The sequence below is a fragment of the Mauremys reevesii genome, linkage group 9 (assembly GCF_016161935.1).
Source record: "Mauremys reevesii isolate NIE-2019 linkage group 9, ASM1616193v1, whole genome shotgun sequence".
In the NCBI taxonomy this organism is placed as follows: Eukaryota; Metazoa; Chordata; order Testudines; family Geoemydidae; genus Mauremys; species Mauremys reevesii.
This window is the reverse complement of record NC_052631.1, coordinates 96,520,881-96,548,383: the sequence shown is the minus strand read 5'-3', so window position 1 is coordinate 96,548,383 and position 27,503 is coordinate 96,520,881. Positions and strand designations below refer to the sequence as shown.

General features: G+C 42.9%; 1 long non-coding RNA gene across 1 annotated transcript; it reads right to left on the bottom strand.

Annotated features, from left to right (window-relative positions):
• Positions 1-583: 583 nt before the first annotated feature.
• Positions 584-25,987, bottom strand: LOC120372147. Its single transcript, XR_005584745.1, has 3 exons — positions 25,858-25,987; positions 3,819-3,929; positions 584-3,522 (listed from the first exon to the last, which is right to left on the bottom strand). It is a non-coding gene; the product is annotated as an uncharacterized LOC120372147 (long non-coding RNA).
• Between the last annotated feature and the right edge of the window lie 1,516 nt (positions 25,988-27,503).

The window sequence follows — 27,503 nt, the reverse complement described above, 5'->3', positions numbered from 1 at the left end:
AAAAACCCCACAACTCACTGGCTCCTCTCTACTTGCTGCTCCTCCCAACCCTCCAATGTCTTCCACTCCAGCAAACTCTATAGTTTTCAGCCCCCATCTCTCTGCACAGTTCTCACTTGGCTCTGTTGACTCTGTTATTGACTTCCTAAAATATAACACCTCTAAAACCTTCCTTACAAAGGAGGGATGTGGGGGAGGGAGAGGCACAGCCACTTCCCCCATTCCTTATATGCAGAACACCTTTGATAAAGTCAGCCCAGAAAACAACTGCAATATGTGCACTTATCTCAGTTCAGGACTGTAACTCCAATTAATGGTAATGGGAATTATGAAGACTTCAAGAGAGGCATATCTCCCTGGCCCTGCATTCTCTTTCAAACCAACTGAAGACTTTGAATGAAAGAAATAAGCTGAGTAACCAGGTGATGAAATTCATGCCGCCCAAAGTAATTTCCTCCTATGTGTCACAACAAGGCAAGCTTCACTTTTAATCTTGGCCAAAAACAAAGGTATTTTTACATCCGCACGCATCAGGAATAATTATGCTTATACTTGCCACTGCATCATTAGAATACCTGCCAAGATCTTTTTGATATTACAATACACGGGGGGAAAAATAAAGTTGAGCTACATTTTATTATGCCTTTATTTATTAAAAGTCTGTCATGCACATCTACCCGACCAGATTGCTGACTTGAAAGGTAAGAACAAAGACTGTTTATTTCAGGTACAGCAGCCTGCAGACCAAGTCTATTGCTACACTTAACAAATGAGTTACATCCTTAGCAAGGACAGGGAAAACACCAAAACTCAAGAGAGAAAGTGAGATTTATTTTATCATTTTAAAGTTTGTTGAACCAAGTTTGCAAAATGATTTAGTTTACTGTATTTATTCGGTTATCTCCCAAGGACTAGTAGTTACTGTAAACTGCGTAAAACTATTTGATTTTTCATTTTCTTGATGGACTGCTATCTGCAGAATACTACAGAGACAATTTTTTGTTATTAATTCATTGAAATTAGAAATAAGCCCAAAACAAACTAGCTGCTACCGGGTTTCTAAGCCTATAAAGTACCCATAAAAATTTGGTTGAGGGTTGGATTCAGAAAGATACCCCAATGCTTAACACAAAATAAACTGTCTGGATTTTGTTATTTATTATTTATATTGTGGTAGCACTTGGACTTAAAAAAAATGTATTCACAAAACTGCATCCATTATGTGTGTCTCTGGGCCTAAGTACTAATCTTGCATAAACTCACACTCTAATACCATTTTAATCAAGCTAAAAAAGTTTCACCCCCAACTAAAATAATAAACGTAACATTCATCCTGGCTACTCCCACCATCTCTGAAAGAGAGCTAGAAAAGCGATGAGCTTTGCACCTGCACTGGAAATCAACAGATCCGGGGTATGCAGTACCAGTGGAGACAGTGAATTCCTTAGGCAAAGGTCTTCCACTGAAAATACTCCGTTCCAATCTGTTGTCTTTCAAATGGAGTGTTTCACTTGATTTAAATTTTCATGGTACAAGATAGGAAAACATTCTTGGTAGCTAGGATCCCGATTATATTAGAGGTTTAGGGGTTGATGCCCCAACTGCACTGCATCCTGTGTATGCATTTGCATCTGCACAAAATGAATGTGATACACTTCCAAATCAACATGATAGCATTTTTTACACTTTGCACAGGTGTACTAAATGATGCATCCAATGCAGTAGAGAACCAGCCTTCAACAACCAAAGTCAGCACCCCAAATTACATCCGGCAATGAATAATAAATTAGGACTTGTCTACCTGAACAATTAGATCGCAGAAAGCTAGGGTGATAAGATGGACTAGCCTGCTAGATTTTGAAAAAAAGGTTGGTAAAAGGAGCTTGCACCAACCATCCAGTGCCAGACCACTTGATTTTGGAAACCCATATTGGTGTAGAAATGGGCGACCATCACCATTTGGAAGCTGGCAACCCCTGACTGTTAGCAGTCAGTTGCAAACCAGTTTGGTGTTGGGAAGTCAGCTCTCAGGGCACTGTTGTACAGGTGTGCATGGCTATCACTACTGTGATCTACCAACAGATGGTTGCCATCACTGAGGTCTTCTGAAGTTATAGCAGGATTTCAGAGGGTGGGGTTTCCGAACTTTGAGGGGGCCCTCAACAAAACCCACATCCCTAAACTTTGCCCACTGAAAGGGGTCAGTGAATACATCAACTGAAAAGGTTACTATTCTTTGGATCTCCAAAGCAGAGTGGACTACAGGGGTCACTTCATGAACACCTATGTCAGACACACAGGATAGGTCTGTGACACCAGAATGCTCAGGCTGTCAGGACTGTACCACAGGGCGCAAGAAGGGACTTTATTCCCCAGAAATGAAATTATGTATGAAGTCTCTGTGCCAGCATTTATTTTGGGCAACCCTCGTACTTGTTCCTACCATAGCTAATGAAGCTGTACCTTGACATCACTGATGCAAGGAAAAGAGAACAATGGTGGAGTGTGCCTTGGAGTGTCTGAAAGCCCACTGACAATGCCTCCAGAGCTGGCTGGATGCTAACGTGCTATGCTTTGCACACCTGTCTGTGAATGCAAACAGGACTATTTCCACAGTGAGTGATCACAGGACAGAACTGCTTTCTGAAGCCTGTACAGGACAGCCTGACCCAACTCATGTACACACTGCTCCAGGTTCCCAGTGGGCCAGGGAAATTCAGGATGCTGTGTGCTCCTACCTCATGGATGAGCACGAAGCCAGAAGATGATTTGCGACTATGCTCAAGTAGACTTGTGATGTTATGGTGTGGCTGCAAAAAACTCAATATAGCGTTGCAACATGCTTGTGTTGTATACCATTATCCACGGACTGAAAGCACACAACTGTATTGAGGACTCTCAAGGTTAACACCCTCTCCAACTAGTTTCCCTTATTTCCCTCTTGACTGTCCAGAAAGTGGCTACAGGCGCCTTCACTGCAGCCCCATTCTACTGTCAACTTCCTGGCTCTCTCTTAGTACTGCCTGTTCTTTCCGAGCTGGGTTCTACCATTATTCAGGGGTTACTAAGGCCAGTTAATTGATGGGAGTATCTGAGTACATCTCACTTCATCATAGTCTCCCTGTGGATTGTAATACTTAGGTCTAATTTTGGTTATTGGGTTTAGTGTGCAGGGTCTGGGTGGTATCTGTGTTATACAGTCAGACTAAATGGTCCCTTCTGGTCTTAAACGCTATGACGATGACACTGGTCACGCCTGCCAAGATGCACAAGGGTGGGTGGGGCCCAAGCCATTAGCGGGAGGAGGCAATAGCAAGGAGGAGGTCCCAGAGCATGCTGAAGGGTGGGATGTTCTCTTGGAGGTTAGAATCCATTGGGCTGACACCTCCAACTGAGCCTAATGGGGCTGGGTTGTGGTCACATCTTCACAAACCAAATTGCAGGGCTCAGTTTGTAACCATCACACGCCGAGCACTGCACAGTTCACACGAGCTTTCTCTCATTAGAATTCAGCACCATTGCCTTGAAAGATAAAAAGAAAGGAATGAGAAATTTGGAAATAAATAGCTAAATTTTCCTTGAGAGGCCTTGCATTCCCCAATCCACCCACAATACTGTAAAGACTCTAGCATGGACTATGGCATAATTAGAATCTGGCCATATTGCCTAGAGATAAGATGAGCGTACACACACACCCCCACCCTACTCACCCCTGACAGGCGACTGTCAGCTAGCCACCAGCAGCCTAATATCATTGTGGCTCTCCCCCACATCATAATACTTCATCAATATCAATGTCATGATCGCCATTAACATACTGTAGTTGTTGTCAACGTGGCTATTCTCCTCACTGTAGATGCCAAGGTCTGTTTCCATAATCTTTAACAGTTCAGTGCCCATCTCTGTCCAGTGCGGGGGGTGGGGGAAATCTAAATTTAAATAATTCTTAATTACCCTTTTAGCCCTCAAACTCTTACACACAGATGACTTTTTTTTATGCTGTTCATTACAATAGCTAGCAAAATACCCTAACTTTAATTCTTTGAGAAAAGTAGGGAAAGAGGTATTGGTTGACCGACCTGGAGTGAAGTTTAGGGTGAAAAGAGACTGTAGATCACCAGCGAAGCTGCAGTTTAGAGTTTGATAAGAGGGGCTTCTTAATCCTAGTGTGATGGCAAGTCTCTCTCACAATAGGACAGACAATTAGGCATTCTGATTAGTGCCTGGAATAGCAAATTGCTGGCCAAATGAGAGGACAATTGCTCCAAATTCAGATACTGAAGGAAATGATTTGGGTGGATTTCAGCAATCATTTATGTTCAGGTGGTCTCAGATGTTTATTTTAGGAAGAGTCCATTCGACCTTCTATATCACCACTGTGGAAATCTCAACTAGATTGAGCCTTCCCATACTTTTTGTCAGAAAGACAGTAAGACCAGCACCAAATTGCCCTGGTAGATGGAACTAGATAAGTCAGACAAACTCACTCACAGCTAATAATAAATACTATTATCCAGAATATAAACAGTGGCCTCAGTCCAGTTCCTAGTAGACAAAATATCCACATCCTAGAAATCACTACCACATTTGCCTTGAACTGGGAGCATCAGAAGAGAAACCAAGGATGCAACTCATTCCTACGAGGTGTCCCTCTACACTCCTCAGATCTGTACAGATGAGGAACAATGCTAAGATAAAAGCGGGGCCTGTGCCACTACTGCCTGCTTTGTGGATAACTAGAGGAATTCAGTCTCAGACCAACAAATTTAGTACTCTCATGAGCATTAAAATCCTCTCCTGCTCTGGCCTTCCAGGCACAGGGATGCAGAGTCTTCAAAGATCAAGTAACATGACCTCGGATGGCTTACATAGAAGTCCCTAGACATTCTCATCTAAAATTCTAAGCAAAAGGTATTGTCGTTATCTACTCGGAGAGTTTCTCCACTCAGATTCATTTTATTTTCAGTTCCTGATGGTCAACTCACCTGAAAGTCATCCAGGGCATAAGGGTCTTTGTATTGGGCCCATGCCATGGAAAAAATCCCACAAAATAGGGATTCTATTCTATATAGGTTCTTATACCATGCTCATTCCCGTTGTACGAGTACTTTACAGTGCAACAAGCAATAGGACTATACACCAGTCATGCAGTGTTTGTTCTCTCATCCTTTTCGCAGAGGGAGAAGCATGTGCAGTTGAGTGTCTAGTTTCGGTGGTTGTATAGGGTTTGGTGTATTTTTTAAATGCTATTAGATACACACATAAAGACACAGGCACCTGTTGGAGTATGTTTATGTTAAAAAAGGCAAGGCCAAAGAAATGCACCCGGCACTTTGGGTAGTCAGGTCTGTTTACGTTACTCTGCTGGATTCAAAATAGGATAAAGTTACCAGCAAAATTGTGTCTTTCAACCACTGCCTGAGATGAGGTAGGGAAGGTGAGAGAGGCAATACATTGGCAGTCTACCCCAGAGGTACGGCAGACCCAGTATTCTGGAAACATGGATTGAAGGCTGTACGTGCACCTCTTTATATGATGCACACTCATTCCCACCATACAAATACATCTCTACTAGCAAGCGATGGGAGATGTAGCATGATCCAGTTCCTCCCCATACACTTATGGGAGGCTAATTCTGCTATCCACACTTGACTCCCCAGTCTTTGCATTCCAGGAATATTCCTGGCCCAATGCAGAGACACAGGGGGTAAATGACAAGGTCCTTTCCACCATCACCATCCCCAACAGTGCCAGGCCCAACCTAACCATAGTATTTCACTTTGAAACTCAGTGCAACCTGAGGCAGAATACCCATAACACGTGCCTTGAACCAATAGTGCATCGGCTCAGGATGGATATCCAAGAACAGTAAAATATCACTGACTGGGAAACCCTAAACTTACACTTGTTTGGCTGTCTGTCTGTTAAAGTGACAGTATATCTAACCACTGAACCACTGCCATTTGGAATAATGGATGACAATGATGACTTATTTGAAGTGTCAGCTTGGATAACACATTGCAAAGTATTGTTTGATTTTTGAATGCTCTTTTTCTCATGCCAGCATCAAAACATCAATTGCTCATGTTAGCTTATATACCTTTCACTCCCGCAACCTCGTGTCCTGCCCTGACACCAAGTGATGGGACCTCCTTCCATCTGCAGAGGGCGAGAAGCCCCAGTGTGCGAGTCCATATTCCACCCTGGCCTCTCGGCCTGCTGGGGATATTAGTTGGCAGCTCCTTCACGAAGCCGTGAGCACGGACGTGTACTTGGCACAGTTCACCCCACCTCCCTAACACTTGTCCCTTCTGCAACATGAGGGAGACCCTGATGCACGTCTACCTTGAGTGCGCCAGGTTGCAGCCCCTTTTCTGGTTCCTCCAGAACCTTCTCCTCAGGTTCTGGCTGCACTTTTCTCCTCACCTCCTGATTTACGCACACCCTATCCGTGGGCCCATGAAGTCGTGAGACCTCCTCATCAACCACCTCCTGGCGCTGGCTAAAGTGGCTGTCCATCCTACCAGGAGGAGGATTCTGGACGGGGAGATGCTTTGCAACTGTGGGGCCCCTTTCCGCTCCTCCCTCAGGTCATGTCTGCAGGCAGAGTTCCTCTGGGCTGTGTCCACTGGCTCCCTGGACACCTTTGAGGAGCAGCGGGCGCTGTCTGGGGTTCTCTGATCAGTGTCCCCTTCTGGATCCTTGATTTTGGACCTCTGGCCTCACTCCTGTACCTGTTCTTCATGGCCTTTAGCTCTGGGCAGCTGAGAGCATCCCCCCAGGTGTAAGCTTAGACTTGATCATGCCTATTGACAGCATGAACACAGGAATTATTATGGGGGTGGTGCCCTGCTAGAGTAACAGACACCTGACCAGAGCAGTACAGTCTAAAACAGAAGGATTGTGACTAGCCCTTACATCCTTTTCCAGTTCGTCCTGGAGCTCCCCTGCGGGCAAGGCAGCTCAACACCTACTCAGGAGCTGTGCCTTGCAGGCACAAACTAGCTCCAAAGAAACAAAGTGAGATACACAATAATGAGGTCTAGCTCTTAGACTCGAGAGAGATGCAGTTTCTCTGGGAAACCAACACCATGCATCAATTACCTCAGAAAGAGGCCCTTGACTTTGGAGGGGTTTGCTTTGTAACAGTCCACAGTTAGCCAATCAAGTCTCAAGACCAAAGGCACACACTGTAGTCAAGGGAAACTGGCTGTGCCCTTTGCAGATCTCAGCCCAGCTGCAGCCATGCCAGTGTTTTTGCAACAAGCCACCCAAATAACTTTTTCCTCCAGGTTATAGTGTGGCTCTTAGCCTCAGCTCCAAATTGGGATTTGGGCACAATCGCACCACTGCAGGGTGTCTGCAGGGGAAAAAAATCCCTCCCCCGATTTCTCTGCATGCAGCCTGCTGCACTGACTTTGCTTGCCCCAAGCAAGCTAGTGGTGAGGTGGCAGAGAAGCCAGGGACCCACAACTCCCTGTTCACTTTGGGAGCACAAAAGAAACAGCCCTTTTCCCACAGGTGCGAGGACTGTGATTGTCCCTGGCCCTTGTATAGAGTGCGCAATGGGGGGTAGGTTGTGAAGTTCTTTGCACTCTCCCCTGCCCCCCCAATTCAAATGCACCTGCACCGGGACAATGCTCAGGGATGATCTGGCCCTAAATGACGATATATTCCTCCAAGGCCCAACCTGAGTAAATTTACTTCTGTTTATCATGCAGACGGCTATAAATAGTGATTGTCGAACTGAGAGAGAGCAGAAAAGAAAAGTGTTTTGCTAAGCAGTAATTGGAATGGCAGGAGGGGGAGAGCGCAAAGGACTGCACACCCACACACCAGGGGGTGGGTTGACTCTCTTGTACATGGATTTTCATCTAGAAAGCAGCGTAAGTCACAGTGAACAGAGTACAGCCCTGGCAGATCTGTGGGGATAAGCCCTTGAGAAGCCTCAGAAAGAGGCATACCCCCACCATCTGTCTGGATGCTGAAGTGGTAAAGATCTGTCTGCCTTTGGTAAGAGCTTCCCCTCTCTCAGAGACTTTAACCCAAATATAGATGTCACATAAACTGGAGTGACTAAGGGTACGTCTATACTGCATACGAAGTCCAGGCTCTGACTTAGGTTTGAGGTCAAGCCCTGTTTTGTCCCCATGCAAATCAGTCTGATCTGGGTTGGCAACACTCGGATCTGGGTCCTAGAACCCTTTCATAGGGTTGGCATTGGTGCCGGAACTAGGGGTGCTGCTGCACCCCCAGCTTGAAGTAGCACTAACAACCCAAATACATGGTTTCTGCCATCAGCACCCCCACTATAAAAATTGTCCCAGCACCACTGGGGGTTGTTCAAAGCCCAAGTGCTGTTGTAATTCAGGTCCAAGCCCTATCATTTTTCAGTACAGATGCAGCTTAAGCCACAGACCTGAATCAGAAGGTCTGCGTACTGAAGTATGGCCTCATTAGCACAGCTGTGAGAGCTGGGTCCAGCAACTGTAAACCCAGGTTTACAGTGCAGCGTGGATGCTCAAGTGCAAGCTTGGAAACACTGAATCCACAAGCCGGGGTCCCACAGACTGGGGTTTAAAAAGCAGCATGGACATCCCCTGAACGAATGTCAGAAAGTGACATTCCAAGAGCCTCAAAGGAAAAAAGACAAATTTAACAACAGGGTAGAGGATATTGCACTGGACACCTTCCACAACCACATAGACCCTGGAGGATGTGTCAATCTGTGTATAATAATGAGAAAAATCTGAGAGTGGTCCTGTGTCCCAGACTGGCCACAGAAGAGAACCTGGACCGAGTATGACAGGAGACTCCACTGTGCAGTCTTGCCTCTCAGACCTCTCAGTGCATTCAGTTTTTAGATGCTCTAAGGGAAAGTGAGTGTTTTCTCTGCGGGTAACACGTTAACACTATAAAGGGGGTTGAGTCTGGCAGGCTCCTAAAGCTGGGAGCCCATTTCAATGGCAATGGGACTCTGACAGAGCTAAAAAAGGAGGTTGTGCTCTTGGCCTATGAAGTGAGTCGACAGCTGTGTGTGAATCATCCGTGCCAGCCAGCAACAGCATGTGCAAGGACCTTTCATGTGGCGCAAAGGAAAATAAGCCTGTTTGTTCATGTTCTGTCTAAGAAACAGCACTGGTTGAGTGGAGCTCTGGCAAAGATAAGAGCAGGTTACACAGGTCATCCATCATGTAGGTGCAGTCAGGCTGTAGAGAGATGTAAATCGGCATAGCAGGTTGTGAAAAAACAACAGCAAATCGCCTGGAAATGACTTTTAGCAGAGTGCAGCCAGACATAAGGAAAGAATTGGGGTGAATGTTTCTTATGGAGGTTAGGATCTGGCTGCATGTTTCTTGTAAGGGTGTCTTTCAGAGGAGCTTCAAAACACCCCCCACAGTATGTGGATGGACGTTGTTTTTGGTTAGCACAGAAAAAAAGTCAGTTGAATTAAAAAATAAAATCACTGTTCATGATAAAAACAATCCTTCTTATTGATTTTTCCCAGAGTCTCAAACCTGGTCTGATTTTGTAATTAAAAAAAGACAAAAGCCTGTTTAAAATAGGAAATAAATCATAGTAATTTAAAGCCAAGTGGCCTCTAATTTTGCACCTATGGTTTAGCACCAGCAATCCATTATGATGCAAATGATGAAGTGATTAACCTGGAAGCTAGACATCAAAATTCTATTCCATTGATTATAGTGCAAAATTGGAGGCAGGATGAGGAGTCTACTTGGCCCTCAATGTTTATTGTATCTGGAGCATATCAGTGCATTGCAGTTGGCATATCAATATCAGCTCAGATGAAACTGGGGCAATTTCTGTATGCCCTATATGTGTGCAATACAAGTCATCGGATGGATAGTAAACCATCAAATTAGTGCTCAGTTCTGAAAGGTGCAGGGCCAGCAACTCAGGACACTGATTTCTTCTCTCCTCACACAGAGTGGAACTGCCAGCTTCCTACATTTCTGCATCAATGTGCATCAACCCTAATCTGAAGCAACCATCATCAGTGGAGAGGGGGTAATTCTGTCTCCATGTATATTCAGTTCTTGTTGTCTTTGTTGGGATCGTTATTATGAGTGCCAATTGTCCTGGTGTTTTTTCTACCTGTTCACTGGGAACCAGATAACTAACATCATATAGCCTGCCATCAATTGGTAACAAATATCAATTGTTATCTACGAATTCACATACCTTAAAATATTTATTCTTCCTTAAGGATGCATGGGCAGGTGAGCAAGTTATCCTTGTTAATAATTAGGGTGTTGTTGAAGCCCTTAATCCGAATTCAAGTGGAACAATCCCTAGCAGCATTTTTCTTCTGAATCAGACTTTGCTTTACTAGATGGAAATCAAGTTTTGGACTGAATAGATCTCATTATCATAGGACTGGAAGGGACCTCGAGAGGTCACCTAGTCCTGTCTCCTCCTGCATTCATGGCAGGACTAAATGTTATTTAGACCATCCCGACAGGTGTTTGTCTAACTTGTTCTTAAAAACCTCCAATGATGGGGATTCCATAACCTCTATTGGCTCTGTACTCCAGTTGAGGCTTAATCAGCGTGGTGTAGAGCAGAAGAATTACTTCTCCTGCCTTGGTTACAACACTCCTGCTAATATCTCCCAGCATGATGTTTGTTGTTTTTGCAACAGTGTTACACTGTTGACTCATATTTAGTTTGCAATTAACTGTGACCTCTAGATCCCTTTTCTGCCCCCTTTTTGTAACTCCCTTTATAGAGAGAGCGCGGTCTATAAAAAGACTAGGTCCTCCTGAACCTGCAAAAGGTTCCATGCAGCCCACTAACACAAACACTTCACAGGATCTGACCCAAGCACAGGAAACATATGATTTTAGTTGTAGAACAAATGACTAGATAATAAGATGTATTCATTTCTACAAGTCTTCTCTGATAATTTGGAACACAAGCATCATGATAAACTTCAATTTTGTTGAAGCAAATAACTACCATTGGAATTAGCCTGACGATGTCAACAAGAAGAAAGATGAAGACTCTCCACAAAGGACGGCTTAATAAGGCTGCAGGCCTTACAGCAGGATATAAAAATAGCTTGGTCTAGCTGGACCAAGAGAAATAGAATGAACAAGAACACTGCTGTGTAAAAAATATAATCTTGAGTTTTAGCTAAGAATATTTGAGGAATGAAAAAGGTGAGACTTTTTTTGTAAGATTCATACGTGTACTGTGGCCAAATAAAATATTTTAGAATCAGCTTTAACAAAAAAAAAAAATGCCTGTATTGTCCCAGTGGGAGGGGGAAAAAAAAGACTCATTTTTCCATGCAGACATAATTCAGGGTTTACATTATAGAAGCTAGAGAGGAGAAACTAAAGGAGTACCTTATAAAACTGACATCCCATAACAAAAGAACCTTTTAGTAATTTAAGGAGTGCAAGCTTAAAAGCCAGAGGTAGCTTTTTAGATCTTGACTTAAAATGTAAATCCGGAATATGCTTTTAATGATTACACCTGAATACTAATAAGGCATTTCAGTCAAGCAATAGGACTAAAAGCTTGCATTAAAAAAAAAAAGTTTACTAAATGGATACATTGATTACTGAACTTTACATAGCATTCAATTTTAATGACCTTTGATGCTACAGACAGCTTTGGTTGTTCATGCTGGAATTCTAAAAGAAATGTGGCTTTGCATTTACAGGGTGCTTATCTCTTAGCAAATGATAATTTATCAAAAAGCAAATAGACAAAAATAGAGAAAACTACCTTTGATTAACATTAATGGTCATCTGGCACAAAATGATAAAAGCAGAAAATGTAGGTTTTTTTTTTAAAACTTGCACTTTCTATGGAAGAAAAAAAGGTGCACTCTCAGAAAAGGCTGGATCCCCTATTATTGCTATTTATATTTATGTAGCAGAGACACTCCAGATCAGTCATTGGGGCTGCATTGTCTAGACACTGTACATTGAGTAAAACCCAGTCCCTGCACTGAAGAGCTCATCATTTAGGATTATACCAAGACACAGCAGGCAGAGGGCAAACAAACATGGGTGAGGAACAAAACAATGGGAGTAAAGGGGAGGTTTTAAAAAATGAGTAATTGCAGGTTAATATTAGCCCAATCATTGCATCACATAGATTAAATTCCCTGTGAGATACGGGTTCATGCTCAAAGATTCCAACCTTAAGACCAAAAGTTCTAAGACTTGGTTGGTTGAAGACTGAACGGCCTAGAAAAAATAATGTGAATATAACCAGATCATGCTTATAGGCTGTCCACCAATTCTTGAGAGACTCACCTGGAGTCCTAAAGAATCTTGGGTTAGTGACCCACCTGCATGGGAAAAGAAAATTCTGTAGTCAAAGGCTATCTGATTATCACATACTTGCTACCAGGGAATTCCCACAAAACGCAAGGATTTCAGGAACACTGTAATTGGGAGCTGTTTTTCTATGGATTGGAACAGAAACAGTGTACGTGTATGGCTGCTACAGTTTATAGAATACAAAGTGCTTTTTTGGATATTTTTGGGAGTCAGTATTGCCTAGGGCAGGGATCGGCAACCTTTGGCACGTGGTTCACCAGGGTAAGCACCCAGGCTGGGCGGGCTGGTTTGTTTACCTACCGCGTCCGCAGGTTCAGCTGATCACGGCTCCCACTGGCCACGGATCGCCACTCCAGGCCAATGGGGGCTGCCCAAAGCCATGGCCAGCACATCCCTCAGTCCACGCTGCTTCCAGCAGCCCCCAATTGGCCTGGAGTGATAAACCACAGCCAGTGGGAGCCACGATCGGCTGAACCTGCGGATGCAGCAGGTAAACAAACCAGCCCAGCCCGCCAGGGTGCTTACCCTGGCGAACCATGTGCCAAAGATTACCGATCCCTGGCCTAGGGGATTTCTATCTAATGTTTATATATAACTCTCAAATGTATGGGCCAAAATCAACTGCAGAGAATTTGGTTTTATGTATTCTGTTGACCACAGACCACTTAAAAAACCAAAGTACAATATCACTACAGTTCCAGTAATTTTTACTCCTCTAGTGAGGGATTTGGACTACTTTCCCCCCAGAGCCTAAGTAAGGCTTTCTTTCCTGTTTTGACACTTTTTCTTATTTTCTCTTTCATTAAAGACATTCTGCACAACACAGTTAAAGCAACAACCACTGCCGGGGTGTGGTTCTAAGTGTACCACTTTTTAATATACTCAGGTCATTTGCTCAATCTATCCACATGTATCCGATGAAGTGGGTGTTCACCCACGAAAGCTCATGCTCCAATATGTCTGTTAGTCTATAAGGTGCCACAGGACTCTTTGCTGCTTTCACAGATCCAGACTAACACGGCTACCCCTCTGATACTTGCTCAATCTATTGTGTTTAAGAAAAGAACAGTTCTGAAAAGTAGATCTTCAACCCAGTAGACCCTCACTGCTCCTTCTCAGGATGGGGACTTTATCAAGCACATCCTTCAAAATCTATGAATTCCTTTAAAAAGCCCAGTAGAGCCAGTCCCTACTTTAAAAGTGTTCTTCACTTATAAACAAATGGCTGAATAGATTATCAAGAAAGTACCACATACTAGTGACCTGGGGCAGAAATACCGGTACTTACCCATACACATAGTCCACTGAAGTCAAAGGGGGTCTTTGTGGCAGTGAGTGCTATTCAGACTGGTAGGGATTGCAAACTTGAAGGGTTAAATTATGTCCTTCTGTAAGCAAAAACATCTCCACCAAAGTCAATGATCTTGTGCTCATTTACACCAAAGTTGAATTGGGCTCTAGGTCTACATATCTGCATTAGACATTTCTGTAACACCCAGCACTGTAGTATCCAACTGTTAAATCATAGCTATGAATCCTTTAAAATGTATTGTTCATATATTCAGTAACATTGTGCAAAGATGTTCTTACTACTGGTGGTAAAATAAAAAGTGTGCAAAAAAGCAGAATGTTTTTAGTTTTGACCTTACTTTTTCCCCCCCAAACCAACATCCAATAACTTTTTTTTGGCTGGGAAAAAGTGCCATGTGATAACAAAAAAAGTTGTTTTTGCTGCAAAAATGAAGAGTCTTTATCAAAAATATTAAATTATTGCTTATAGTTTTACGATTTGACTCACAGGCCAACTGTTGCAGTTTCTGCCACGAGAGCTGTATTTTCTGATGAGATTCCACCCTCCATTAAATTAAGAAATATTTGTAAGAGATCACAATTCACCCTGGAGTTCTACACACTCCTGACTAGAATTAATTCCCCCGCCCCCCTGCAACAAGAAACATGCAAAAAAGTTGAGTCATTAAAAACATTTTAAATCAAAGCTGAAAGTGGTTTACTCATCAACACAAAAAGCCACTGGAAATACTAAACATATTCTTTCTGATTAAATTTGACTAAACTGATTTTTTTTTTTAATTGGCAACTAATGTTTGCTGATGAACTAACCTTACCTGGGAAGCTATAGCTTGGGGCATACTTCAAAGCTGTGTTATAAAAAGCCCAGGTAAAGGAAGGTTTATAAAAAAAGACATTTTGAAGGCCCTAAGTTAATTGGAGTAGTGGGCATTATATTGCTATAATAAACACAACAAGTATAGTAACTATTCATTAGAATTCATTGGAAATGACCTGCAATATTGCTCTTCCCATGAAAACTTTATTCTCAAGTGATTTTCTCCAATCAGTATAATCCAAGGTTGCATGCAGACTGCATAAAAAGAGTAGCTCTAAGCAACAGGCTTGGCTCAAAAGCACAGGCAAAATATCCCTTTAGAGGATCAAAGATTATTATTAATTATATAATCACAGTTCCTTGGCATCTAATATTATTAATGTATTTCCTACAGCCACTATTACATAAATGAATAGGGCAACGAAGCTAGAAATTGGCTGCTCTTCTCCCACGATGAATGTATGTTTATTTAATGTACCACACAGGACTTTTTCTTAACTAGATAGGGGCTTCAGAATAACATAAAGACCCGAACTTGAGATTTTCAGGTGTCAGTTTTGCATTGCCCTCTCATCTGTAACAGCTAAACCATTTGGGTTTTTTTTGAAGACATAAGGTGCATATGATCTGCTTCTGCTGATAAATCCAGGGGAAGGTAAATAAAACAGAGAATTGGAGATACACAGATGAAGCTGGGATGTGTCTACACTGCAGAGTCTGGGGAGACTGACACCCATGTCTGAGCACCAGGTTAGCCTAGCTTGGGTGTGAGCATTCTCACTGCAAAGCCCTACCTGTTTTACTGTGTCCTCATTGTTTCTGCACTCACTTGTATGTGACTGGAGGTTATTTGTGCTGAGGCCCATTAGGATTCTTTCCTAGTCAATTGCAGGAGAACGTCTGTCCTCTGGGGAACATTGCAGGAAGAGCACTACTGGACTATCAGCACTCAAGTGATTTTGCGTGCAACCTCGCAGTAAAGTGGGCGGATTCCAGCCCAAGTTGAAGTGGAGCCTGGTTCCGACCCACACCCCCAGCTAAGTAGGCTTCTAGGCAGGGGGGCCACAGGGCTCTGCGCGCTGCCTCTGCCCCGAGTACCGGCTCCGCACTCCCATTGACCGGTTCCTGGGAGCTGGACTTGCTGCTGGCCGCTTCCAGGGCACAGGCGGGATGCCTGCCTCTGCACCCCGGCTACGCTGCTGACCAGGAGCCGCCAGAGGTAAGTCTGCATACCAACCCCACGCCCCAATCCCCTGCCCTGAGCCCCCCCAAACCAGAACCCCTTCCTGCACCCCAAACCCCTCATCCCTGGCCCCACCCTAGAGCCTGCACCCCCAGCCCAGATCCCTGACCCACTCCCGCACCCCAACCTCCTGCCCCAGCCCAGAGCCCCCTCCCACACCCTGAACCCCTCATCCCCAGCCCTACCCCACAGCCCTCACCCCAACCCTCCTGCCCCAGCCCAGAGCTCTTCCCACACCCCAAACCCCTCATCCCCAGCTCCACTGGGTCATGGGCATCAATTTTCTTCTACTGGGTCCCCAGAAAAGAAGTTTGAAAACCACTGTCTTAAAGCATCTCCAAACCTGGGTCATAGGTGTGGACAACAGGGGAAGTGGGGCTAAAACCTGGGTTAACTCTGCTGCATAGACATACCCTTGCTAAGTGGCATTCTAGCCCAAAGTGCTCCTGCAGAGGCACCTCACATCTCTACAGGAAACTGTTGCTCTTGTCGAGGATTCTGACCCCGCTGCCTGGCTAACCTGTACCTGACTTTAGAGAGCCTCTACTGCAAAGGATGCTGACAACCTATGAACACACAACCGTCCTCACAATGACTTTCCTCAAGTTTAGAATTATATTTAGGCTTACAACAAATTCACAAATAAAACATTTGTTGAGCTAGTGGATCTCAAATTAGAACCATTGCCATGGCAACCTCTTCAGTCTTCTTTCAGAAAAACATATTTTGTGCATTTTCAATAAGGAACAAACAATCTGCTATTTGGCATCCAGTGCATTACTTTTGTTTGGTTTTGTTTGCAAAGAACACAAAAAGACATTACTCATCCTCTCTCCACATATTTTAGAAGCAATCAATGAAGTCATACTAGACCGTGATACATGACCAACGGCAAGAAAACAATACGGTGGGGATTATTAAAGAGAAGATTAGTAGGTGTGCAGTATGTAGGGCTTTTTAATGGGATGTATGCTCAAGTGCAGGTTCAGTTTGTTAGGTAGTACAGCGGTCATGTGTAACTAAAGGACAGCATAGACTCCACAGCATGTATATGTAGTTATTCATCCCGCCCCCTACCCCCGCTCCACTTCATAGAGCCCTTATTCATCAATATTTTGATTATTTTTTCTTCCCAGAAGACATTTTGGCCAGTGCTGTAGAATTTTTGCATTGAAAGAGGCACAAATATATGCCAACGTCGTATAGAATGTTCCTGGCATGAGTCGCAGCCCCAAAGCGTACCCCTTCAGTGTGTGCACGCACAAGTCAGGCATGGCTGGATAACTACTGGACTGTGTGGCATGCCCCACAAGCTAGATCCACAGCTGGTTAAAATCCACAGGATTCCATTGATTTCTGCCCCTCTGAATTGGTGCGCATCCCTCAGCACTGGGCCATTTCTGGTGGCAGGCAGGGGTAAGGCCAGAGCCCTGCACGTCCCCGACTCTCTTCAGGAAAGGGCGTGCTGGCTGCAACTCTAGCATAGAATAGTGACTCCGGCCTCTCTGTACAGAGAAAGAGACAAGATGGCCCTTTGTGGTGTCTTTCCCGTCCCAAATCCTCATGATCTCACTCACAATCATTCTCCGCCTGTTTTAAATTCCTAAGCCCTCTCTTGCCTGTTTCTTTCATTGTGCTATTAAATGTTTTCATTCCCCACTTGGGAAATTCAGCCTGGCTCACCATTTAAAGTGCTTTAACTGCCTATGTAATATCCGTTATGTCCTGAAGGTGAGTGGTTCTAGAAATGGCCAAACACTGTAAACACAGCGTAACAGTTTGTATTACAAAGAGTGTGCAAAGACCCTATTAAGGCTCTGTCTACACTTACCGTGTATGTGCAGCAATCTGTGCATCAGCGGTCAATTTAGTGGGTCTAGTGAAGACCCTCTAAATCGACCGCTGATAGCCCTCTTGTCAACTCCTGTACTCCACCTGAACGAGAAGCACAAGGGGAGTCAATGGGAGAGCATCTCCATTCGACATAGCATAGTGTGGACCCCGCGGTAAGTAGATCTAAGTACATTGACTTCAGCTATGTTATTCACATAGCTGAAGTTGCTTAACTTAGCTCGATCACCCCCTGTAATGCAGAATATTACTCGTATTACAGTGCCAGAAAGAACAAGCACAGGAGTCCTTACAAACACATTCAGAGTATGTGATTATAATTTCACCTACTGTTCATTGATTAAAAACAATCCTGTTCCTGTTGGAATCAAATAACTAGACTGCTATTGAATCATTTGGCACAGAAACACGTCAGATGTGTCCCAAGTGCAGTCAGTGAGTTTGGGGGATAAGCATGTTACCTACAATTACTCTCTACTCACTTTTGTAAATGGTCCAGATTTCCAATTGACTGAGTCCCTTTAAACATTGTCACAAGGAAGGTATGTTCCTTCAAGACCTTTAGGTATTAGTCAGTTTTTCATTAATGGTGGTTTTTTCATTGATGTGAAAAGGGTTTAAGTTACAATGCATACAGCTATAGACTTTTCATTTCCAATTCTATTTATAAATGCAACATTGCCACCAAGATCCAACGGGAAAAATAATTACAATATTCATTTTACATTGACAGAAGCTGAAAAGGTCTCACTAACACAAAAACAGCTACATTTTAGAGTCACTGGAAACTATAGTAGGTCTGTAAAACTTTAAAAGTCATGTGTTAGAGATCTCTCACATCCAAAAACCATTATGTTAGTGTTAAAGTGTCCCATCCCATTCCATCCTTTATCGAAAGGGACTCTTTCAATGTGGGAATGTAGTCAGTTTCAAAAAGAAAGTTAAGAGCAATTTCAGGTACTTCATCTGCCTCCAAGTTCTCTACCAGTTTTTGTGTTTTTTACGCTAACATTAGGATGACCAGACAGCAAGTGTGAAAAATCGGGATGGGGTGGGGGGTAATAGGAGCCTATATAAGGCAAAGACTCAAAAATTGGGACTGTCCCTATAAAATCGGAACATCTGGTCAACCTAGCTCAATGTTCCTATTCTTAAAAAAAATGTTTCTGTCTTCTATGTCGAGTCAAAGACCCACTGATAAACTAAAAACAAAAATATACATATTTTCTCTTTAACTTTTTTTTTTAAAATCAGCTGTAACGATCTTAGGTGTTACTGATGAGATCAGGAAATAAAAATGTTTTCAGGCAGAACTCTGTTGAAGTCAATGCTGGTCCTTTAACATCATTGCTATCATTTGATGACCTGCACAGCCGCAGACTTAAAGAAACGTCTCAACAAGTATGACCCCACCTTTCACACCTGACTCACACGACTAGGCTCTTTGAAGTCAAAGTTGCTAACTAAGAGTTTCAGAATCAAGCCCTACATTTCTCCTTGCCCCGGTGGCATACGTTTTTAAAATAAAGAGGGCAGTCATAGGAATGTGCATTTTTGCAACTGTATTTTTAAGGAGTCAATGATTGAATCACTACAGCGGATAACGAGGACAGTGGTGGAGTGTTTAAAATTGTCTGCTGTTATTTCCTTTCACTTCATATAATTTCTCGGGTGAATAATGAGTGAATTTAAATGAAAATATTGCCAAACAACTCATGTGAGTAAAAAGTCCTATGGACTTCAATGTGACTACCTACATGGCTCAAGTGAGCAGGAATTGGAAAACTGATGCTCTGAAATGGCTTTTTACAGCAGAAACCTCCATTGACTTTCATGGAGAGTCTCATTTTAAATTGATGGCCCAAAAGGTTTATTAGTCTTATGATTAGTATCTGTTAAAATAATAAAAATTAACTCATATCTTCTCTTTCCCATTCCCCCTTTGGCTCTTAACATTTAGTATTCAGTAAAATAAAATTTAAAAAAAGGAAGAAATAATATAATTCCATTTCAACCTATTGGAGGTTGTATTATATCCTCTCCAGAGAGAGATTAAAAAATGGAAAGCAGTTTTTAGAGAAGGACTTTTTAATCTGAATTTTTTTTTTGTAATTGGCAGCTTTACAGCTTTATCTTGATTGAAGAGAGAGTTTAAATGGCCTGATATACAACTATTATTTCTACCTTCATTTCAGAAGCTTTATCATGTATGAGAAAAAGCTTCCCCTTTGTATTAGGGGAACTCATAACCGACTAATGTTCGTTCTACATTTAGAGTTTCCAACAAAATGGGTAAAGCATTCAAAGTGTCTTCTAAAATACTGTATTGGGCTGATGCAGAGGTGCTGATTTACCACGACTTCCACTGAGTTCAGTGAGAGGTTGGGTGCTTTGTACCTCCCAGGATCAAAAAATTGGGAAGAAGCATTTAGATAAGAACTTTTTAGATACAGATCAGATCATGAACTAACCCACAAGCGTTAAGTGAGCAGGATTCAGGCATAGGTATGCACTTGGGCCATTATATAAAATATTATTGGGCTGGTATTGCTCTCTGAACAAACCATATAGGCCAAAACCTGAAGGGTACACAGGCCGTGGATCAGTTTTTTAAAACATTTGGTTTTGGGGGTGCAGGGCCGGCTTTAGGGCGATTCCCCCGATTCCCGGGAATCAGGCCCCATGCCTAAGAGGGCCCCGCAGTGTCCGGAAGAGGGACCCCGCACCCTCCGCTGGAAACAGCGGCGGCCGATTGAGCTGCCGATGAATTGCTGCCACTGTCTTCGGCAGCATTTCAGTGGCAGGTCTTTCGAATCGGGCCCCGCACATCCTAAAACCAGCCCTGGGTAGTGTGTGCATTACAGTTATTAGAGGCTAGTAGAATCCTTCGTCTCACTCTAAAAAGGATGTGAGGAACATTTGTTGTATAGTTGAAATGGAATGAAGGTCTTAAAAAGAATGACATTTTGAACAGTGCTACTTTCCATTCGTTAGTATTACTCTAACACAGCAGTTCTCAAATTGTGGGTCAGGACCCCATTTTAATGGGGTCACTGGAGCTGGCTTACACTTGCTGGGGCCTGGGGCAGTCCCCTGCCTGGGGCTGAAGTCCTTCAGTTTCGGCTTTGCCCCTGCCCCCAGCCTGGGGCAATGGGGCTTGGGCTTTGGCTTCCCCCCCCAGGGACAGCAGGGCTTGGGCGAGCCCAGTCCCCCCCTCCTGGGGTCATGTAGTAATTTTTATTGTCCGAAGGGGGTCGCGCTGCAATGAAGTTTGAGAAACTCTGATTTAACCCAAAAGTAAGAGACCAAGAGCCAGCAGAGTCAATGGCACAAATTCTTTGAAATTCAACCCACTCATTATAGTTTAGAGTGATCAAATATATCCCAATTTCTTATTTTCCTTTACATGTGTAAAGGAAAGTTACATGCAAGACAAACTAGACCTTAATAATGACATTTCTTGTCAGTACCTCACCCATACTGCGAGGCAGCAAACTTTTAAAGAAGTTATTGTATATTGCGAGCTTATAGTTAAAAGAACGGAGCTAACATTAACTTTCAATCACACATTGACAAAACAAGGGCAGCAATCTTTTAGTTCACATTCAAATGTAATTCAACAAGCAAAACTAATGTTAAATGACTTTTCGAGCACCACTTGTAATAGTGAACAATTATGGACAAAAGCAAATGGCAATTAGCTGGAAACCTTGCTGGCAAAGAACAGACAATATGATTACAACAATAGCAATAGACAGGCAGGTTAGGACTCAGGGAGTACTTTGTATACCCTTGTATAACATCAACAACAAAACCCTTGTAATCTTGATGAAAAATATGCAGCATACAGAGAGCCAGAACATTCGGTCACAAACCAGCACTACAACGTTAAAAGCGGCAACTTTATTTTCAATTAAAACAAAATCTGAAGTCAATAAGCAACTCCCTAAACTTTTATTAACAGTCGTTTCAACTAGAACTGGACAAATAAATATTTATCAGTTTTTTTCAGTTAAAATTCAAAGACTGAACAATTTCATCCTCAAAACATTTTGAGATGGAAATGCTGCCCCAATGCTTCATGGGAGCTATAGTTTAGGTATCTCATGCTTCTCTATACACCAGGCTCTCTTGTTGAATTATATCTTTCATAATGCACCACATTTAACACTCTTGGGAGAGGGGAGGCTATACATCATGAGTATCTGTCCATGGTGAATCATGGAAGATGTAGTCCAGCTGGGAAGCCCTGTCCATAGAGGAGAATGGGCATGTGAAACACTGAACTACAACTCCCATGAAGCATTACAACCTCATTTCCAAATCAAAATATTTAGGGTTATTTTTTGGAGGAAACACTTTGGTTTAGGGTATTTGGTTTTTTGACAAAAAAAAAAGTTGAAGTTGCCTGTAGAAAGCAGACCCTCTTCCTAAAAAATTGTTTAGTCAAAAATTGCATTCTGTCAAAAAAAAATTTTCTTCAACAAAAGATTTTCAGCCAGCCCTAGTTTCTACTCACTCCGTTCTACAGTATATTCCATTTATACACAGTTTTGACACATTCAAGACCCTCAGTCTGAAATTATTTACTTAATGCTTAGAATTAAGACAGCCAATAAGAATGCCTTTCCAAATTTCCAAAGGACTGTTCCATTTGAAAAGTCCCAGAAGGTTATAATATTAAGCTCCAATCCTACAGGGTGGGCCCCTTTACCCTCACAGAGCCCCACTGACTTTAGTGGGGCTCCACAGAAGGACATAACCCTTCTCATGTAAATCCATTTGAAGAATTGGGGCTTTTGGGCTTGCCCTCACTGCAGTGTTAGTTTGAGAGATAAATTGAGTCTTGCTCCAACCTGACTTTAAACCCAAGTTACCTAGCCTGTCAAGGGGACTGGGCTGAAAGTGACGTGCTTCTGACACTCGAGCTAGTAATACAGCGGTTATGCAGCTACAGGCAAAACCTGAGTTAACACAACTCATCACATACTAATCTAATCCCTTTGCTAATCCAATCCCTTTGGTAGCTCAGGTGTTGTTTTGCACTGTCACTTGAGCTAGGCTTGCCTCCAGCTAACTAACGGAGTGAAGACAAGCCCTTAGTCACCTAAATACCCAACTTGGGCTCTGAACCTCACACCTGCCATTGCTTTGCAGAGTTATTTTTTATAATTATCAGGAATTGAGGATGACAAGAAGTAGAGATGCACCACTTTTACTGAGGTAAACAGGAAAAGATAACCACTGATGCAAGTTATCACACAAATGATTTTAAGGAGCTATGCAAAAAAGGTAGGAAAAGACAGCACCTTACCTGTAAGTAAATGTTGAAAGCATAGTGAATTTCCCAGTGAAATTAGGAAATTAATATAGCTATGAATGGCAACTGATATTGACACAATATTCTTAAATACACTAGTGAACCCTATTAGTGCATTTTCACAAAGCTGTAGTAAGGTTCTAATAATCATGGGGTACATAAATGAGACATGAGTCTTCTTCATTGATTTGGAAATATACTGCATTTTATCTAACGGGATCTCAGAGTGTAGATGGTGCTGTCTCAGGGTTGCAGTTTACCAGCCATGAGACTTTATTTTCTAGGGTGTACGAATGACGTTTTCTATTCAGACAGACACATGAGGCAATTCTGCACAATAAGAGCTAGAAGTCTTGTGGTTGTTTAACCACATCTGTGAGCATCTAGGCTCAACCTAATGTGCTGTGGCTGATGTTTGTATTAAAAACAAAGCTAAGTTATCCCTTCACATCTTTATTTCATTGTTTATCAGTTTATACTAGAATTGATGGATTTTCCCCCCCTTTTTGAAGTGGAAAATATCAACTCCCTATGTTCGCTGAGAAGTGTGATTTGTTCCTACTAAAATAAACTTTTGAAGTGTTTTTTTTTAAGGTCATGTTTTTTGGGGCAAAAATAGGCTGGAATTTTCTTTTGACATTTCTAATGGATCATTAATCCTTTACTGCTGACCCTCACTAAAACTTCCAAGTGGTGCTGGAATGCAGAAGTATCACTTTGATATGCTAACATTCCACTGGAATGCAAATGTCACTTGTATTTCATAGGTGATATACCTAATACATGGAGGTCTCACTGAGCTGTGTTTTACTCAGTACTAATAGATACTTTAGACAACACCTTCATTAGTCAGCTCCAAATTCATTTAGGTTAATTTTTATGGAAAGACAGAATAGTAGCATATGAAACAGTAACTTGCCGTCTTGAAACATTCATAGAACAATAGAAATGTAGGACTGGAAGGAACCTCCAGAGGTCATCTAGTCCAGTCCCGCACTAAGGCTGGGCCAGATATTCCTAGACCTTCCCTGAAAGGTGTTTGTATAATGTGTTCTTAAAAACCTCTGATGATGGGGATTCCAAAACCTTCTAGTGAGTTTCTAGTGATATACTAGATTTTCCCAACATCTCACATGCCTCGTTAGTTCAGTTAATCAAGGATTTGCAAACAATATTCTGGCATCTCAATATAGTGTAATAGTTCCAGTAAATCAATTTATTCTATTAAGTTCACTTTCCCCTCCTTGGAACAAATATAAATAATTAAACCATATAGCAATATTTGGCACTAGCAATAAAGGCAGGGCCTTATTAAACTTATCATTAACATCTCAGCTCAGGATGTTATTTATCTAGGTAAAAATCTATCGGAAACAAGTTCTCCTTTTCAAAGGATTTCTTAGCCAAGCTAGCTTATGTATCATTACCAAAAGAAATACAGAGGATACTTACACTGCCTATTATGTTATTGTATATCACTAGAAACTCATTACTGCTTATGAAACCATCAGTGTTATGAAACTCCACAAATACTGAATATAACAGTAAAAACAGTAAATATAACACTACCACCAGGCTGGTTATGTATAACAACTACAAGTAGTTGATCCATTTTATGGTTAAGAAGACCACAATACAAACATGTTGCTGGCTTTAATTCCTTATCTAGTGTGCTCCAAATCTCAGCTACTGAAGATTCAAAAGACCCTCCACAGAAAATACAAAGGAGAAAATAAAAGCATCAGACTAACAGACTAGGAGCCTAGTTCTAAAAATAACAGGCCAAATCCCACTTTCCTTACTCACACAAATAATCCAACTGAATGAAAATGCAGGCGTAAAGGATGCAACGAGGATTTCCAAACAGCGCCCTACAAAAACCAAGGAGTCAAACACTTCACAGTACAGCATGTTCAGAGAACCACGCAGACTATTATAATACATAAAGAAAGCCATCTAATTGCAAGTTCTAGAAAATGCTCACTCTTTTCAAAAGAATTCTGGAGACCAGTGGGTGAGCGATATCGTCCTAGTTTAGGAAAAGAAAGAAGATAATTTGACATAGCACCCCTTGGATGAATTCTGTACAGTCCATGTACATTTAAAGAAATGATAGACCTGCCTAAGGCAGAGTCTTGTAAGATTTCTTTAGTACCACAGTGTTGTTGAGAAATAAATTTGTCCACGTTACAAACATTTGTACATTCACATAGACAATTCTGGAAACAGTTCAAAGAGCCCCAGCTAATCCCTCTCTTTTTAAATCTACTCAAATATAATACTCTGCTAGATCAATGGAACTGGCTACTCAGATGTATTTATAAAAAACACTAATATCATCATTAGTTGCTTTAATCTGAGTGGAAATAGTGCCCAGGTGAGCCTACCACCTCCATTATTAATACCCCCCCCCATCCATATCACAGTCCCTCCAGTCTAACTTTCAAGTCACTCCACATCTTAGCTCTGACCTTCTGCATCTACTCACCCCAGTCTAGTTCCAATCTCCTCATCTTCCCCTACCACTGCATAGGCAAGTTGGGTCCATGCCTAGGGCCAAACAGTTGGGGGAGGAAGGTAGCCTGGGCTTCGGCTGCTCTGGTTCAGGTACTGACGCAGGAGTGAGTAGCACTGGGGTCTAGGGTCACAACCCTACTTGTTCAATTTTAGTTCTGCCATCATGATGGAAGGCCTGCAAGGGCAAATCCAAATGAGCAGTGGGGTGGCCAGCACTGCTCTTTCTGACTATGGGGCCAGCTCCTGCACCAGTACCTACACTAGACCAGCCACCATAATCCAGGTTCTGGATGGGGAATAGGGGCCATAGGGGGGAGCCAGCCAGGAGAGGGGTGACAGGGTTTGCCTAATGCCCTCTCCCCCACTAGGCCCACTTGTAACCTCCCCCTCTCTTTCCTCACAGCTCTGTTAGCCCCTCAGAACCAGACTCCCCCTGCTGCTTGCTTCCCCCACCTAGGGTCCCACAGTGAGGACTCACCCATAGAGTCTTCTGGAGGAGACCAGGAAGGGGACATCTCTCCTCACCTCCCATTATGGATGAGGGGCATAGTTAGCCCACCCCCTTCATCTTCGGGGGGTCACTCCCCCACTTCTCACCTGAATGGAGGCACTATCTTCAGTGGAAAGGCCACTTCCCTCTCCCCCACGGTGTGAGGTGTAGGCCTAGCTGGAGATAATAATACTGATTTACTGATCCTAGGGAAAACATCTTTAGATTCTCTGACAAGTTTTCATGCTTATGGCTAGAGATGGGAACAGGCTGAGAGAAAGCTCACACCCTTTCACAATAAGTATCACCTGAGGTGTGCTGGTTGGCAATGGAAGAGTTAACAGTGGAGGAGCTAAACAAGTGTTGCCTTTTCTGTGTTGCTTGGCTTTAATTAAGCAACTCCCAGCTGTGACTCTGTGGGCACCTTCCCCCACCCCATGGACCGTGATTCTCCCAGAGAGAGAGAGGAGAAAGGGCAGAAACTAAAGTGAAGCTCTGTAGATGGAGAGGAGGGTTTGTTCCCTTGCCCCTTGATGAGGAGCTGTGCTGAGAGGAGAGACAGAGCTGAAAGGACAGGAAAAGCACCAGTCCAGCAAGGATAGAGAAGTTCACGAAGACAAATCTCTGCATAGGCTATAAGTAGAGCAGCTGCAGCAAACAGTCTGCTCCCCTAGCAGCAGAAAAAAGAGCATTCCCAGATATAGTGAGAGAAGAGCAAGTTGCCTTATAGACACAGAAAGCAGTAGGAAAAGGAAATGTAACCAAAGTGCTGCTAGGGGAGCAAGGAAAATGGAGTCAGTGCTATCAGCAACCCTTTAGCTGTGCTGATCTGTTAGCCTGGGCAAACCAGATATGTGCTCTTGAGTGGCTGTGTCTGATACTGGGACTTGTACCAGGTGGGTGGAAGGAAAGGGGGTTGGGCTGGGGGTGTCTGTGACAGACAGAGCTGTATTTGGAGCTAGGGTCAAAGCTGGGAGGAGGAAGAGCAGGGATTGGAGCTGGTTCAGGATGGAGAAATGGGAGTGGGGAGGGAAATCACAGTTCTGACATGGGATAGGAGCTAGGAGAAGTGGAGTTCAGAGTGGCTGGAGGTGGTCATAGGTGGGGTCAGAGCTGTGTGAGGTTGAGATGAAATTAGCTGGGCTGGGCTGAGCAAAGAAGTTGGGTGTCTCCGAGCTGAACCAGAGGGAGGGTAAAAAGTTGTGCCAGAAAAGGAAGCTGAATCGTGCTAAGCTGGTGGGGTCAGAACTGTTTGGGTGTGCGGTGGGAGTCTGGTGGAGGATGAGATGAGAGGTTTGGAACTGAATGGGGAGGAGGAAATGTTTTCTGAGATGGGGACTGTTGGAGCCAGGAGTGCTATACAGTAGCTGTTGTAGTGCATTGTGTGTGTGTGTGAATTTAGGGGAGGGCTATTATTTTGTTACATTAGTGAGGGTGGAGGGTGAAGAAACTCTGCCAGCCAAGTTTTAAAAAAAAGAGCATTTTAATTATTTCCTCATCAAAATTTGTTAAGAATCTTTATTTCAACTACATAAAAATGTTGTCTGAAAAGTGAATGTGCCGAGTTTTTGAGACTAAAATCTTTGTCACCAAGCTCTTCCACAATTAGAATAGAATAGAATCATAAGAGTGGA